General features: G+C 40.1%; 1 long non-coding RNA gene across 13 annotated transcripts in view; it reads left to right on the forward strand.

Moving 5' to 3' along the window:
- Nucleotides 1–5,714: 5,714 nt before the first annotated feature.
- The window catches only part of LOC149127130 (uncharacterized), a 62,098-nt gene continuing 51,488 nt past the window's right edge, over nucleotides 5,715–16,324 (forward strand). For 3 of the 13 annotated variants that reach the window (XR_016232731.1, XR_016232730.1, XR_016232729.1), the window contains exons 1-2: nucleotides 5,724–5,967; nucleotides 10,222–10,298. This is a non-coding gene — a long non-coding RNA (uncharacterized LOC149127130). Of the gene's footprint in view, nucleotides 5,968–10,221; nucleotides 10,299–11,459; nucleotides 11,520–12,333; nucleotides 12,502–14,904; nucleotides 15,124–16,324 lie in introns of those variants that run through there. The other 10 variants (XR_016232739.1, XR_016232736.1, XR_016232732.1 and 7 more) reach the window with 9 other exon arrangements.

Below are 16,324 nucleotides of genomic sequence, written 5' to 3' on the forward strand. Positions count from 1 at the left end.
TTATCACACAGTTATTCTTAAGTGTTGAAAATTAACTGAAATGTGATCCCTGTTAAACATAAAAGTGGGAATAAGAGAGGGAAGAGATGTATAATTTGGGGCATGCTCGGGCTGACTTGCCCCAATTGGTAGAGTTGGAAACATACCAGGGGATTCCAATTCAATCCCATCAAGGTGGCATGTGCCAATGCCATCTCACTATTCCAAGTGATCAATTTCAGTTCACAATTGATCATAATGAAAGGACTAAGAGTCAAAGGGAGCACATAAACAAGTCTAGTATCTGCTAACACTAACCGATAGAATAAATAAAGGGGAGAGTGATCCAACATGGGAAGTGAGATACTCAGCAGACTCATAGAATGGCGGATGTCCTAAATAGCACTCTGGCCTCAGAATCAGCCCTTAAGGCACTCGGATCTGGCTGAAAAGCCCATGAGAGTATTTCAGGCATGGAAAGCCAAGACACTCTGGCAAAAAGATCTCTGTGAGTGAGATCCCAGTGGAAAGAACAGGTCTTCAAAGAGGGAGGTGCCTTTCTCTGAAGGGAGGAGAGAACCTCCACTTTGACTATGACCTTGTCTAAACAAGATAAGAGTCGGAGAACTCAAGGGGCTTCCATAGCCTTGGAAACTCATGACTGGTGCATAGGGAGATTATTGATGCCATAAACAGGAGTGTCAATTTGTAAAGTCAACAACAGGAGTCACTGTGCACTTACCCCTCATGTAGGATCTCTGTCCTTAATGTGCTGTACACTGAGGCTTAATGCTATAACGAGTACTCAAACAGTATATTTCACTTTGTGTTTCTATGGGGGTGCAAACGATTGAAATCTTTACTTAATGTACACTAAACTGATCTTCTGTAAAAAAAAAAAAAAAAAAGAAAGAAATTATCAATTCCCAACTTGACTCTCACTGGGATTAAACATGACAATAGGTCTGATCTGATTTCATCATCATTTAAAAAAAATCATCTATTATTTTTCACTTTATGTTTCTGTGTGGGAACAAACTGTTGAAATTCTTACTTAAGGTATACTAAGCTGATCTTCAGTATATTAAGAGAATCGAAAATGAATCTTGATGTGAATGGAAGGGGAGAGGGAGTGGGAAAGGGGAGGGTTGTGGGTGGGAGGGACGGTATGGGGGGGAAAGCCATTGTAACCCATGAGTCGTACTTTGGAAATTTATATTCATTAAATAAAAGATAAAAAAAAAAAGAAAAAAAAATTTAAGTATCATACACTGAAACGTTTTCTAAACCTGTTTGTTCATAGACTTTCTTTCACACACAGCATCTTGGAAGAGGTAAATGTCTCCTGATCCATATTCCTTTGGAAAGAGAAACCTTTCTCCTGGTCATTTCTTCTGTCCGTTTTAGTTCCAACAATAATATCAATCATATAATTTACATTTATACTCATAACAGAATCACTGAAATATGACTTAAATAGCAGGTGCCAGTTAACAGTTGGGAAAAAATTTAACCAATATACTAAGTAGTATGAGAGACACATACGTAGAAATAACTGTAATGAAGAGAGAATTATGAGAGAGGCCTCTTCAGGAGGCAGAGAGATCTCAGAGGAATGACAGTTTTTGCCCCAAATGGGAGGAAAATGGGGAAAAGACTTCAAAACGCTGCCTATAGGAGATCATGCTTGATTTGAGTTTCGGATGATTGCTGAGTCTAGTGCCTGGGTGGCAGTAGGTTGGGGTAGCAGACATCTCAGATAGAATTGGGAGCAAGAGTCATACAGTTTGGGTCAGTGCTGTGGCATGGTAGGCTAAGCCTCTGCCTTCGGTGCCAGAATCCTAAATGGGTGCCAGTTCATGTCCTGGCTGCTCCTCTTCTGATCCAGCTTTCTGCTATGGGATGGGAAAGCAGTAGGAGGCGGTCCAAATGCTTGTGACCATGCACCCTTGTGTGAAACCCGGAAGAAGCTCCTGGATCCTGGTTTCAGATCAGCCCAGCTCCAGACATGCAACCATTTGGGGAGTGAACCAACGAATGGAAGATCTTTCTCTCTGTCTCTCCCTTTCTCTGTAACTCTACCTTCAAAGAAATAAAATAAAATCTTAAAAAAAAAAAAAAGAGTCATGCAGTTGTTAAACTTCAAGTTGCACACTGTCGCTCCCCGTCTTCGTGGAGGAACGACACAGGACCCTGCGCTGTTCTTTTGTGTGCTCAGCCCTCCCCGGGTTTGCTGCTGGTTCTTCCCGGGTTGGCTACCGACCCTTCCACCTCCGTGGAAGGGCGGTTCCCCCTGCCACTTTCCCCACTTCCGCGGGGGAGAGGCACACCGCCGGCCGGCTCTCTTGGGGGCTGCACAGGTGTTCCTCTTAGATGTTCCCTCAGATGTTCCTGGTGCATGTTGTCTCTCTCCTCCTTTATAGTCCTCTTCTGCCAATCCCAACTCTGCTACCCACACGCCAAGTACGCTGCTCTCCTGCAATCAGGAGCAGATCCTGCTGTTTATTGGTTGAACTGGAGGCAGCTGTGTAGAAGCTGTTTCCTCCTCTCTCAGCGCCATATTGTGGGAGAGCAGATGCATAGAATAAGTCTTAATTCCAGTAACTTAGTCTAGTCCGAGTTGCTCCCAGTTGCTCCCCACAGCACACAACCCTAGACATGATAGAACCTGAGGCCGTGGCTATGCCATGGAGGGGCATACAGGTAATTTAAGGAGCCAGGACCTCACCCTGCAGTGTGTTGTTGAAGAAATTCAGCATGATGAGGTTAGGCATGAGTAAACTTTTACTTTTGAAACATCACTGCAGTCATAATGGAGAAAGTGAATATAATTCTCTGTAATTTTGGCTAGTTAACCAGTCAAAGAATTTGCTAAAGGATATTAGCTCATGAAATCATTGAGATGTGTAGGAAAACAGTCTTGACATCAAATTTTCCAGAGACCTACTCAGAAAGACTCTGGAAGGTAGGCTTTGAAAGCAGCCTTCCCTGCCGATGCTAATCAACCATAGAGTCTGCAAAACAGACTGAGCCTGAACACAATTCCACCTTCATGACAACTTAGGAACAGTGAAGCAGATGCCTGGCTGCTCCTTTCAAACTGGAATTTGCCTGTGTGTGTTCGAGTGGTGAGATCCACATCACAGGTCTGCGTACTAACTACAAGGGAGACTAGGAAAGAGTAGCTTTTGGGTTTTCCCTTTTGAAGAAGAACTGACAAGGTGAGATATTACCAAATTGTTAAAAGAAGGACTGGTGTTGCAGAGCAGTGTGTCACAGCACCACTTTGCACACCCGCATTCCATACTGTAGCACTAGTTTGGGTCCTCACTACTCTACTCCCCATCAGGCTGACTGCTAGTGAACCTGGGAAGGCAGTGAAGTGACTCCAGCGTTTGGGCCCCTGCCAACCGCGTTAGAGACCAGGATGGAGTTCCAGGTACCTGGCTTTGGCTTGACTCCAACTGGATTTTCTGGCCATTTAGGAAGTGAACCACTGGATGGAAGATCTCTCTGTCTCACCGGCTCTGTTACTCTGCTTTTCAAATAAATGAATAAATCAGTCTTTAAAAATATAAATTAACAAAATTCATTCAAAAGATGTAGGCAGGCAGGGTTGAAAACCATTAACTGCAAGTGGAAGACACTATCAGAAAGAAGACATTAGCCTAGGCGAGAAAAAAATTACGACCAGAATGCATACAATGGGTAATAGCATGATCCAGAAGATAAAGAAAGAAAAAGTCAAAATTTAGTTAGGAAACAGAATAATCAATATGTTATAAGTCTACCTTTTGATTGTAAAATATCAGGTGATAGCAGATATTTCAACACAAAACTAAAAAAGGATACGAGGAATAGAGAAATAGGAGTTCATGGGCATTTTTAAATTTTAAGATTTATTTATTTGAAAGGAGGAGCAAGAGAGAGATTCAGAGAGACAGAGACAGAGGGTGGTGTCTTCCATCTGCTGTTTCACTCTGTAAATGGCCACAATAGCCAAGTCTAGAGCAGGCTGAAGCCGGGAGCCAGGAATTTCAACTCGGTCTCCCCCATGGTGTCAGGGACCCAAATACGTGTGCCATCACCCACTGCTTCCCAGGAACATTGTAAGGCATCTGGATTGGAAGCAGAGTAGCCAGGGCATCAACCAGAGAGCCAATATGGGACGCACGGTCTCAAGTGGCTGCTTAATCCTCTGAACCACAATGCCTATCCTGCAAATCTTGTCAGAATACAATGGCTCTTATACTGAATACAAAGAGATTAGTTTAACTGTGAATGTCTACAAAAAACTATCTAGCAGAAAAAAATGATACATGTTTGACACTCAATCCAGTATTCAAGGGTAAAAGACTACATTAGAAAACATAAGTATATGAGTGGAAGTTAACACCCTAAAATGAATTTGAATGCCCAGTAAATGTGAAACAGTCTGTAACAACCTATGATAAATAAGAAAGTTACAGCCCTGTATTTATGATGTTTAGGTGGTTAGCCCAGTCACCAGCCCAAAAGGAAAGACTTGGTAGTTAATTGGTGGTGGTTTATTTTCTGATTGATGTTTTAATGAATAACTTCAAACCCAATAGTTTCAAAATAACACAGGCTTATTCTGTCAGCCCTCTTGTATTCCTTGGGAAGCTGCTAGCACAGGTTGTTTGTTTCCAGTTCTGATGGGTGCTGCATTCCTTGGCAATGGCCTCCCTCCATCTGCAAAGCCTGCAAAGCATCATCTTCCAATTTCTGGCCTCTGATTCTTCTGCTGCTCTTAAAGCCTGCTACGATTAGTCTTCCCTCTTGAACAATCCAGGACTGTTTCTTAATTTTTTGGTCATCAAGTAACATTTTTAATTCCACCTGCCATCTTAAATTTCCCTCTCATATTCTCAGAACATATTCACAGGTTCTAGAAATTAGGACATGGCTGTCTTCAGAGGTCTGGGGACAGCAGCAAGCCTACCATGGGCAGTAGCCAATTCTAATCTTCAGTTTGTAGCCTATTTTCCATTTACTCACTGCCATAGCTCTTTCATGCCTGCATTGCTTCTGGATCTCCTGGGTATGCCTAACTAAGTACTGACTAAACATGGAATTGAGCTCCGGATGTATCTGACCAACATAAGAACTTTCCTGATGGATTAAATCGTTCATACAAAGTCCTTGAAGTTAGAGATATGCTGAGGCAGAGACATGTGTGAAGGAAGGAGGAGCCTATGAAAACACAGGGAATTATGTGAGAGGTATTTTGAATGGGACAGAAAAACATTAGGTTTTGAGCATATGAGGGACTTCAGTTGATCTACATAAAGGTAGCCAATCACCACCCACTATCTGGGAGTCTGTAAGATACGCTCTTTTCATCCTAAGGGGCACTCCACTTACAGCTGGTCTTGTTCCAGTTTTGTTTATGCTAATTAACAAAAGTATATGTTTTAGAACTCAATTTCTGGGAATAACTGACCATGCAGGGGACACAGCCATTGTTCGTGACTGAGACTGCTCCAGCTCACAAAACAAATTCGTTAGATGAGATAGAGACTTCCAGACCCAGGACAGGCAGGGCCTGCACCACTCATCTCATAAGCGGGAAGCAGCTGTAGAACATCTGATGATTCTAGGCCCTTCAACATCGCTTAGGATTAATGGATGGAGTTTCTGAGGGGGGAATGTTGTAGGCAGGTGTATAAGATAAAATGGATCAGGTGTGCGAGCTGGAAGACCATGCCTACACCACATCCTTGTGTGACCTCATTCCCCTGCCTGACCACACCTGTGTGCCCCACGGCCAATCAGGCTAATTAACCACTCCCCCTTTGGAAGTGGATTGATTAAAGGCCTGAAACACGGTGGGTCCAGCCCTTTTGCCCTGTTTCAGCATTGTGGACCCTTGCTGCCCCTGTGCCTTCCGGGAGTGTGGCCTTTGGGCCACCCGCTCCATGTTTTCTGGCCTGCACGCTCCTCCATGTGGCTGGCTCCTGGTGCAAGGTATGAATCCAGATTTTCCTTTTTTAGACAGGGCCCTCTCTCTCCTTTGCATGTCTTTTACTGAATACAAAGCTTAAAACTTAAAAAAAAATAAAAAGAAGTGAATCAGTTGAAATTCCTTTTAAAAAACTCACTCAGGGGCTGGCACTGTGGCATAGTGGGTAAAGCTACTGCCTGCAGTGCTGGCTTCGGATTGGTGCAGCTCCAACTGTTGTGGCCTTCTGGGGAGTGAATCCGTGGATGGAAGTTTCTCTCTCTCTCTCTCTCTCTCTCTGCTTCTGCCTCTGCCTCTGCCTCTGCCTCTGCCTCTGCCTCTCTGTAGCTCTGCCTCTCAAATAAATAAATAAATCTTAAAAAAAACCCTCAGATCACATGGAGACTAAACTGCAGTTGTGTAAGTATTTAAATTTCTGGATTCCTCCATCCGTATTTCAGTAACATTACAGTATTGCATTATGTTGTATGTAGCTGCCCTCACTCTGAACTCAACAGCTGTTTCAATGCTCGTTAACATCAACATTCTTTTAATATTTGATACGATTTGATTCCTAAGTATTCTTCTGGCTATTTTTTTAAAGATTGATTTATTTATTTGAAAGGCAGTGTTACACAGAGAGAAGGAGAGGCAGAGAGAGAGAGAAGTCTTCCATCTGATGGTTCACTCCCCAATTGGCCGCAATGGCTGGAGCTGCACCGATCTGAAGCACTGATCTGAGTTTCTTCCGGGTCTCCCACATGGGTGCAGGGGCCCAAGGACTTGGGTCATCTTCTACCTCTTTTGCAGGCTATGGCAGAGAGCTGTATCAGAAGTGGAGCAGCCAGGTCTCGAACCGGTGCCCATATGGGATGCTGGTGCTTCAGGCTAGGGCATTACCTTCTGTGCCACAGCACAGACCCCTCTTCTTTTTTTTTTTTTTTTTTAAATTGAAGGCACAGTATGTCTCATGCTTATCAGGTTCCTCTTATTTCCTTATATGTGCAGCTAAGTTATGAGCTAAGAAAATATCCTCAAGTTATGATTTCTGTGTTCTTTCTGTCTCATGCTCTAAAGACTTAAATACAAGGAAAAACAACTCACAAAATAAACACACATAAGCTTCTCAAGAGAGGCAGTGATTGGCATCTGTAAGTTACCCAGGTGTTGAAATTTCTTTCTGCAGCATCTATAGCATGGGGTTAGGGAGCCCAATTCATATTAAAAATAGAGCACTGTCAAACTTTAAAAAATATCGTTGCTAATGTATCAAGAGGCAATTTTTTCACCATAATTTTAAAATGGTAGATTTTTATTTCTTCAAAAAATGCTAATGCAGTATTAAAATTCCAGAATTTCTGGGAAAATGTTTTAAAAACTTGGATTTTTCATAGGAGAAGAAAGAAATGGATGATTATTTGAAAATAATTTACTAAACAGTAATATTTTATATATTTTCATCATCTCTGCTATCACATTTAATCTAATTATTGCACATAAACTCATTAAAATAACCATAGTCTACATAGGTACAATTTCTGTCTTCCATGTTAACTGTTTGAAATATCCACTACCATTCATACTGTATTTGATACTGAAAAATTACAATTAAATAGGAATTATGAGTCATAATTGATATTGAATCATATATAGATAGCATATTTGAATGATTATAAGTATGTTGAAAATGGTTTTTATTGTTGATATTAATTTTATAATAGTATTTAGAATGTACTTGCCATTCTTTACTGAGAATGGGTTCCAATAAATTACTGGAATTCCCTAGAAGATCCTTAATTAGTCAGAAAAAAAAGATCTACATCTTTTCCAGAGCAGCAAGTTATAAAAATGTCTTCTCCCAAAGGAAAAATAAACCTGCCTCTGGAAGTCAGAATGCTGATATGTTATATCCTGTCAGCTTCTATGCTCAACGTACAAATTCAATGTTAATTACTCTACCAAATTTAAACTACACTAATGATATAAACTGAATTAGCACACTTCTGAAATGTAAATTTACATATGCTCTTTATCAAAAACTAAACCATTTAGAGTACCCTAAAAAGTTAGTAGGAAATGCATTTGAAATAGTAAGTTTATTTTGGTGCAAATTTTTGAAATGCATTCATTTTTTAATAATTCATTGTTCATAATACGTAGGTTCTAAGAATTTTGTAAAGACCCTTCATATGTTAATCTTCTGAATAATGTAAATGACTGATATTAAAATGATAGAAATGTTTAAACCTGTTCATCAAAGGTCATGATGTGTCCCATCTTTCTCATCTGTAAGTGGAGATAATATTAGCAATCATTCTTTAAGTTATTTTCATTTTAATTGGTTGAAAAGTCACAGAGACAAGACAATATTTAAAAGTTACAAGAAGACAATCTACTTAATATAACATTTGATTCCTAGCATTCTTTATATATTTCTTTAACATATGTAATAAGTTGTAATAGTCATAGTTTTGTTCTAATATTTAGAATCATAACTTCTATGTGAATATCTTATTTGCATCTAACTTATTGAAATAATATAAAAGAGGCATTCCTTTTCCATCTCTAAGATCTATGTAATGTGGACAGTTATTATGTTATAGTTAAAGGTTTCGTTTTATTTTTCCATTTTGTCAGTTATTACTGTTACCTGGAATTTTTAAGCATAGACAACATTTAAAAATTAGAGGTCAAATGATATAAGAAGACTGAAACTCCCTGTATGTATGGATAGAACAGATTAATATTTTCATGAAATATCAGAATAAGTCTTCCTAACAGAAATAAAAGTGTCAGTTCTATCACATTTAGTCCAAGATGATATTAACATTTTATAGGACAAGGGTACTTTAAATCATATTGTAAAGCATGTTTGAATAAAATTAAACAATATTTGAGTAATTTTGAAAACTTAGTCTTCAGGCTAATGTATAAGCATTTCTATTAGTTTTAGTGCCTATAAAAGCTTCCCATTTTATTTATTTATTTATTTATTTATTAGCAAAATACTGGGACTTTTTGAGTCTTAGGGAACCCTATTCCAATAGGAAGAGGGATTCCTGGACCCAAAGAAATGTGCCCACTTTGAGTGGGTGCTCCCTCCTTCTGAGTGCCAGTCCTGGCTCATAGGATGCTAACCCTCGCTGCCCAGATAGTTCCAATCATCCAATGCCTACCAGGGTTTCTTCAGTAGGAACTGGTTTATGAAAATGGATCATAAATCCATTACTGGGCATAATCCTAATCCCAAGAGATGGCCAATTGGCAGCTCTTTGTTGATGATGGTTTTTATTTTTTATTTGACAGGTAGAGTTATAGACAGTGAGAGAGAGAGAGAGAGAGTCTTCCTTCCGTTGGTTCACTCCCCAAATGGCCACCACTGTTGGCACTGCACCGATCCAAAGCCAGGTGCTTCCTCCTGGTCTCCCATTTGGGTACAGGGGCCCAAGCACTTGGGCCATCCTCCACTGCCCTCCGGGGCCACAGCAAAGAGCTGGCCTGGAAGAGGAGCAACTGGGACTAGAACCTGGTACCCATATGGGATGCTGGCACTGCAGGCGGAGGATTAACTAAGTGAGCCACAGCGCCGGCCCCGATGATGGTTTTTATGTGAACAGAATCTGAAAATACAGCCTTGGATACTAAAGCACTGTATGTGGAAACCTAGAAATGATGATTGGTGAGAGTTAAGCTATGAATCCTAAAATTGAATGTGGCATGCCACCCTCCTCTTCTACTGACAAATTTAAAAGGATGGCACAGATGGGGCTAGCTTCTAGGAGTGACTGGAAGGGGAGAAAATACTTACAGAAGAGTGTAATTTGACATGCAGATCCTCCCTTTATTTTTAGGAATATTTCGAATGTGAAACATAACTCACACAGAATTTCATGTTTGTATGTGAGTATTGTTTCAATACTAATTAAACAAGATGTTTACTCCATTATCCCAGGATAAATTTCTTGTCTCAAGAAGATCCTATAGTTTAATGAAGTTCTTTTAGACATAGCTAAATTGCTAAGATACAGAATAGAGCTTCAACTTGATAATTACTTATAGTTTTAAACATCTTAACTCATTAACTTCATACTTCCCCTTATAGCAATAGGTCTCCTGATATTTCTATGATTATTTTAGACTAACTAAATTTTACAACTTTGTGACTTACTTTAATATCAAATACAGTGTGATGTTATGTTTGTGTTATTTTGATTAAAATATAACTGCGCAAATGAGGAAAGTACAGCCTATATATATTCATCCAACATTTTATCTTATAGATGTGAAACAGAGATGGCTCCTCCAAGGGCATTTTATCTGAAATTGTTCAAGATTTGTGACTTGCAGCATAAACACTGTAAGTATCAAAAATGAATTTTTCATTGGTAAATATAGTATTCTATTAACCACTATGATAAGTATTCAGGTAGGTTTTCTTTGATAAGTTTAACTGTATTCCAATTGTGTAGAATGGCTAGAGTATTTTTAACACTTCCACTCATGGATAAGAAAGATATACAAATCCAGTGAGGAAGGCCAACACAGGGGTTCGGCTTCATTCTTAGAAAGTCCTGTATCCAGCCAAGGCTGTAGGTGCATTTGGGATACCAACTCCAGCACTCATAAAAATCCTGCCCTATACTGAAAGTAGAGGGAGTACCTGCAGTGACCTCTCCCCACTCCCATCCCTTTTTGGATTTATTTATTGGAAAGTCAGAGTTATAGAGGCGGAAGGAAAGACAGAGAAGCAGAGATCTTCTAACCGCTGGTTCACTCCTCAAATGGCCACAGCAACCTGGGCTGGGCCACACTGAAGTCAGGAGCTAGGATCTTCCAGGTCTCCCACATAGGTGACAGGGGCCCAGAGATCTTGAGCTATCGGCTGCTGCTTTCCCAGGCACATTAGCAAGGAGCTGGATTGGAAGTGTAGCAGCAGGGACTTGAACCGGCACCCATATGTGATGCAGGTGCTGCAGGCGGTGGCTTAACCTACTGTGCCACAGTGCAGGCCCCAATATAATGACCCTTTTAACATGTGGTCAGAATGCCTTAAAGGTGTATTTCAACTTTTTTGTGCTTGCTTGTAAATAAACCTAAAGTTAATAAATGTCTGCACCAGTGGCAGGACATTGTTGACACTTGTTTTCAATACAATCTGTTGAACTAGTTATGCAAAAGTCGTTGATTTTCACACACACCAAATGCTTTTTCAAGCTACAGTACATTATTCAGTTTGGGAACAAAAATAAACTCAGGACATAAAATTGTTGCTCCTTTGCATGAAGTAAAATGGAAACCAACATGAAAAGATCGAGAGTAAAAGACAAACGTTGACTGGATTAGAAAGCATGACTGAGGGTGCCAGAGGTTCATTGATTTTAAGAGAGTTTTCATACAGGTTTTATCTGAATGTTAAAATTAAAAGTTAATCTTAGCATACATTCCCAATGAAGTCTTGATTCAAAAGTTGCTACTCCTCACTTCTTTGAAGTAACTCAAAGTTATCTTCCTTTCTGAGTTTCCCCAGAAATCACAGTCCAGAAGCAGGCTTCCATGAGCTCGCCCCATGCAGAGATTAAATACCTAGTGCCAAAAACAAGGTACATCATTCCTTCTGATAAAGAGGGTGTTCTCACTGCTTCCATTTCCTTTGAGAAACTTGAAATTTGCCTGGTGCTCTCATTTAAGCAAAGGACTAATGCACCAACAGGTTTTGTTACCTGTCTTTTGGAGTAAGTAAAGTCTTTCTTCCAGTCACCCTTAAATTCTAGGGTATCAGCCACCTCCTTCCTGTTTTTAAGGGTCCCTTGTAGCACCAAATGAACCTATAATTCATTCCCTTCCTTTCAAACTTATATACTTGGTTTCTCTGCTGTCCACTTCAGTTTCTTATATCCTTCAGAAGTCATTTGTCTCTGCTATATTTTCCAATCCTTTGATAGAAAATTCCTAGGATTCCATATGATAATCTAACATTGATTCGAGCTATTTCATTTATTCATAAATCTTACTCTTTAGAAGGACATCATTGTGGCATTTTTTTTTTTTTTGACAGGCAGAGTTAGACAGTGAGATAGAGAGAGACAGAGAGGAGAAAGGTCTTCCTTCCGTTGGTTCACTCCCCAGATGTCCACTACGGCCAGCACAGTGCACCGATCCGAAGCCAGGAGCCAGGTGCTTCCTCCTGGTCTCTCATGCAGGTGCAGGGCCCAAGCACTTGGGCCATCCTCCACTGCCTTCCTGGGTGTGGCAAATTTTTAAAGTGATTATTTTCATTTGAAAGACAAAGAGGAAGAGGAGGAGGAGGGAGAGGGGAGAGAGAGAGAGAGAGAGAGAGACAGACAGACAGACAGACAGACATTGATTTGCTGGTTCATTCTCCAAATGCCCAGAGCTGGGCCAGACTGAAGACAGGAGCGCAGAACTCAGTGGAACTCTCCCCATGGGACAGTGACCACAAACTGGAACTAACTGGCTGTCACCCACAGTGAAGATTAGCAGGAAACGGGATCAGAAAGAGAGAAGCCAGAACTCCAGACACTCTAATATGGGATGTGGGCAACTCTGCGGGCAATTTAAGTTCTGTGTCAAATTATTGCCCTGTGTCAGATTTTTTACAGATTTACGAGACAGAGTTTTGTTAAATGTATTGATCCATGTTATTAATAAGGAGTTTAGAGTTTATTTGAATGTAATTTAAAAAGAATCAGCAATGTTCTTTTCATACATCGAAAATGTTATAAGTAGATTTTAGAAATAAATGTTATATAACAAAGATTTAAAACAAATTGGTTTTTCAAAAAACATGAGTATTTTTTAAAACTTTGTAGAAAATAATGTGGTTCACTTTACCACAAATTGAGATCAACATATAAAGCTGGGGTAGTTAAGAGTATTAAATTAGTATAAGAGTAGACAAATGTGACAATTATACATATTTTTCAAAAAGGAGAGGTAGGCTTCTGCAGAGTAGAGTGCCAGAGAGGACATGGAAGCATCATTCCCATTCTCGCATACTTCTTCCAGGGTATTTCTTCATCTATACCCTTTGTAATATTCTTCATACAAAATGTTAAACAGCCTCATGATCTGACACCATTTGGTACTGGGACAAAGCCCACTCACATGAATTCTTTTAACCCTGGAATCAAAATTTCATTAAACATTCTGAGGAAGGAAGATGGGAAAGGAGACAATAGAAAAGAAGAGAAATGTTAAAACAATTTGATGAATTCCTAGTTTGATAAAGAAACAATTGTGAAAATCAACCATAAAAAATAAAAAAAAGCAGAAAGGTAATATTGGGTAAAGGACATGGACAGCCATTTTAGAAAAGGAAAAGCCCACATGCAAAGGCATATATAAAAAAGGAGCTCACCATTTTTAGACTTTCAAGCAATGCAAATTAAAATCATCATGAAATACTACTCTAAATCCACCAGAAGGGCTGAAAAAATAGGACATGGGACAAGTAGAACTGTTATATACAGTCGTGTTTCGAGTAACTATGGAAACATATGATTTTTTTTTTTTTAAGATTTATTTATTTCACTTGAAAGTCAGAGTTTCTGTGTAAAGGAGAGGCAGAGAGAGAGAGAGAGGTCTTCCATCCGATGGTTCACTCCCCAGTTGGCCACAACGGCCAGAACTGTGCAGATCTGAAGCCAGGAGCCAGGAGTGTCTTCCGGGTCCCCCACGCAGGTGCAGTAGCCCAAGGACTTGGGCCATCCTCTACTGCTATCCCAGGCCATAGCAGAGAGCTGGATGGGAAGAGGAGCAGTTGGGACTCAAACCGGCACCCATATGGGATGCTGGCACTTCAGGCCAAGGTGTTGACCTGCTGCGCCACAGCGCCAACCCCGGGAACATATTCTAAGAAATGCATCATTAGACAGTTTCCTTTTCATGAGAACATCATAGTGTGCACGTACTTGAACCTAGGCAGTGTGGATCAGTCACCCAGTGTGGTCTGTTGATAGAATCCTAAGCAATAAACATGGGATGTATGAGGTTACTGCTGGAAAAAACAGCACACTGTTTAACAGTAAATGTTTTTAATAAGTAGGAGCATATAACTAAAATAACAATAATGAGTATAGTAAATACAAGAAGCAGTAACAGTTATTTATTATATTATGAACTATTATGCAGTGTACATATCTGCATGTGCTGTTTTTACTGCCTGTGCAGTAAGTTTGTTGTCACCAGCATTACCACAGACATATGAGTAATGTATTGTGCTACAACATTATAACGGCTGTGAAGCCACTAGACAATAGGGATTTCTTATAATGTCATAAGACCATCCTTATATATATATAATTCTTTGTTGACCTAAACATTGTTATACAGCACATGACTTTACACTGATCAAATGTAAACTGGGAAAACCACTTTGGAGGAAACCATTTGGTAGTATCTATTAAAGCAAAACCTATGCATACTTTTGAATCATAACTTCCAATCTTTGACATATTCAGCAGAATGAAGTATAGGAAGAAGGCACTTAAAAAAGTTCAGGGACAATAATTGAACTATAATGAATTTATTGAAAGCTAATTAAAAATTTAAAAAATGAAAAAATATAAAAAGTTCATAGACTATAGAATTAAAAGATGCTTGTTTTAGTGCAAAAATTTGTAAGTCCATTCTTACAAAGGGTTTTCTAAATATTCCTGGAAAGTATTTTTGTAGAAATTGTATACATGAATTTCACTTTTTTGCAGCAAAATTAACTTAATTAAAAATTTCCACAAGCCTCTTGAAGTACCTTCATTTATATTCACTGAAGATGTAAAGTCTGTACAAACAGCATTAAAATATTGGACAACATCCAAGTGTTGTCCAACAAAATAACGATTGATAGCTTTCATAAAATGGAGTATTCTGGGGCCGGTACTGTGGTGCAGCGGGTTAAAACCCTGGCCTGAAGCGCCGGCATCCCATATGGGCCCCGGTTCTAGTTCCAGCTGCTCCTCTTTCGATCCAGCTCTCTGCTATGGCCTAAGAAAGCAGTGGCAGATGTCCCAAGTTCTTGGGGCCCTGCACCCACATGGGAGATCCGGAATAAGCTACTGGTTCCTAGCTTCAGATCTGCACAGCTCCTGCCGTTGCAATGATCTGGGAGTGAACCAGCAGATGGAAGACCTCTCTCTCTGTCCCTACTTCTCTTTGTAACTCTGTAATTCAAATAAATAAAATAAATATTTTAAAAATATGGAGTATTCTACCACAATAAAATACTCATTTTCATGTCAATTCATGCAAAAATATAGCTGTATCTCACAAAGACAATGTTAAGCACAATAAAATAGAATCAAAGGATACAATTACAAGACATGTAAACGAAAAATCCACAAACAGGCAAATCTATGGTGTGGGAAGTCAACGTAGATGTTTGCTCTAGGAGGCTCGGCTTGTAAGGACATAAAGGAAGCTCCTGTGATGAAGATGACCTTCCATTTCTGATCTGAATTTTTACGTTCATTAATGTGGGGAAAATCATAGGTTTATTATAGGTGGACATTTAGGTAAATGTTATATTTATTAAAGTATTCTTACTATCAATTCTTAATTTAATAATTACCTGAAAGAACCTCATGTTTCTTCTTGATTTTTTTTTTTGACAGGCAGAGTGGACAGTGAGAGAGAGAGACAGAGAGAAAGGTCTTCCTTTTGCCATTGGTTCACCCTCCAATGGCCACCGCGGCTGGCACGCTGCAGCCAGCACACCGCGCTGATCCAAAGGCAGGAGCCAGGTGCTTATCCTGGTCTGCCATGGGGTGTAGGGCCCAAGCACTTGCGCCATCCTCCACTGCACTCCCTGGCCACAGCAGAGAGCTGGCCTGGAAGAGGGGCAACCGGGACAGAATCTGGCACCCCGACCGGGACTAGAACCCGGTGTGCCGGCACCGCAAGACGGAGGATTAGCCTAGTGAGCCACGGCGTCGGCCTCTTCTTGATTTTTTTAACATAATCAGGTATGGAGTATCAAATTGTGATGCAGCAGGTTTAAGCTGACATTTACAATACCAGTATCCCAAATCAAAGCCCTACTTCCATTGCTAGTTGCTCTACTTCTTATTCAGCCTCCTTTCTAACACGTCTGGGAAATCAGCTGGTGATGGATCAAGTATTGTGTCTCTTTCATCCACATGGGAGAACCAGATGGAGGTCTTCTTGGCCCCTGAATTCACATTGGTCCAGGCTGTCATGGATATCTGGGAGTGAATGTGTGCATGGAAACATCGCGTGCTCTCTCTTGCTCTCTCTCTCTTTCTGTCCCTTTCAAGTAAATAAATAATTCTTTAAATTTTAAAAAAATTCAGGCCAGCGCCGTGTCTCACTTGGCTAATTCTCTGCCTTTGGCGCCGGCACCCGGGT

The sequence above is a fragment of the Oryctolagus cuniculus genome, chromosome 4 (assembly GCF_051225735.1).
Source record: "Oryctolagus cuniculus isolate XC-2025 breed Fujian yellow rabbit chromosome 4, ASM5122573v1, whole genome shotgun sequence".
In the NCBI taxonomy this organism is placed as follows: Eukaryota; Metazoa; Chordata; class Mammalia; order Lagomorpha; family Leporidae; genus Oryctolagus; species Oryctolagus cuniculus.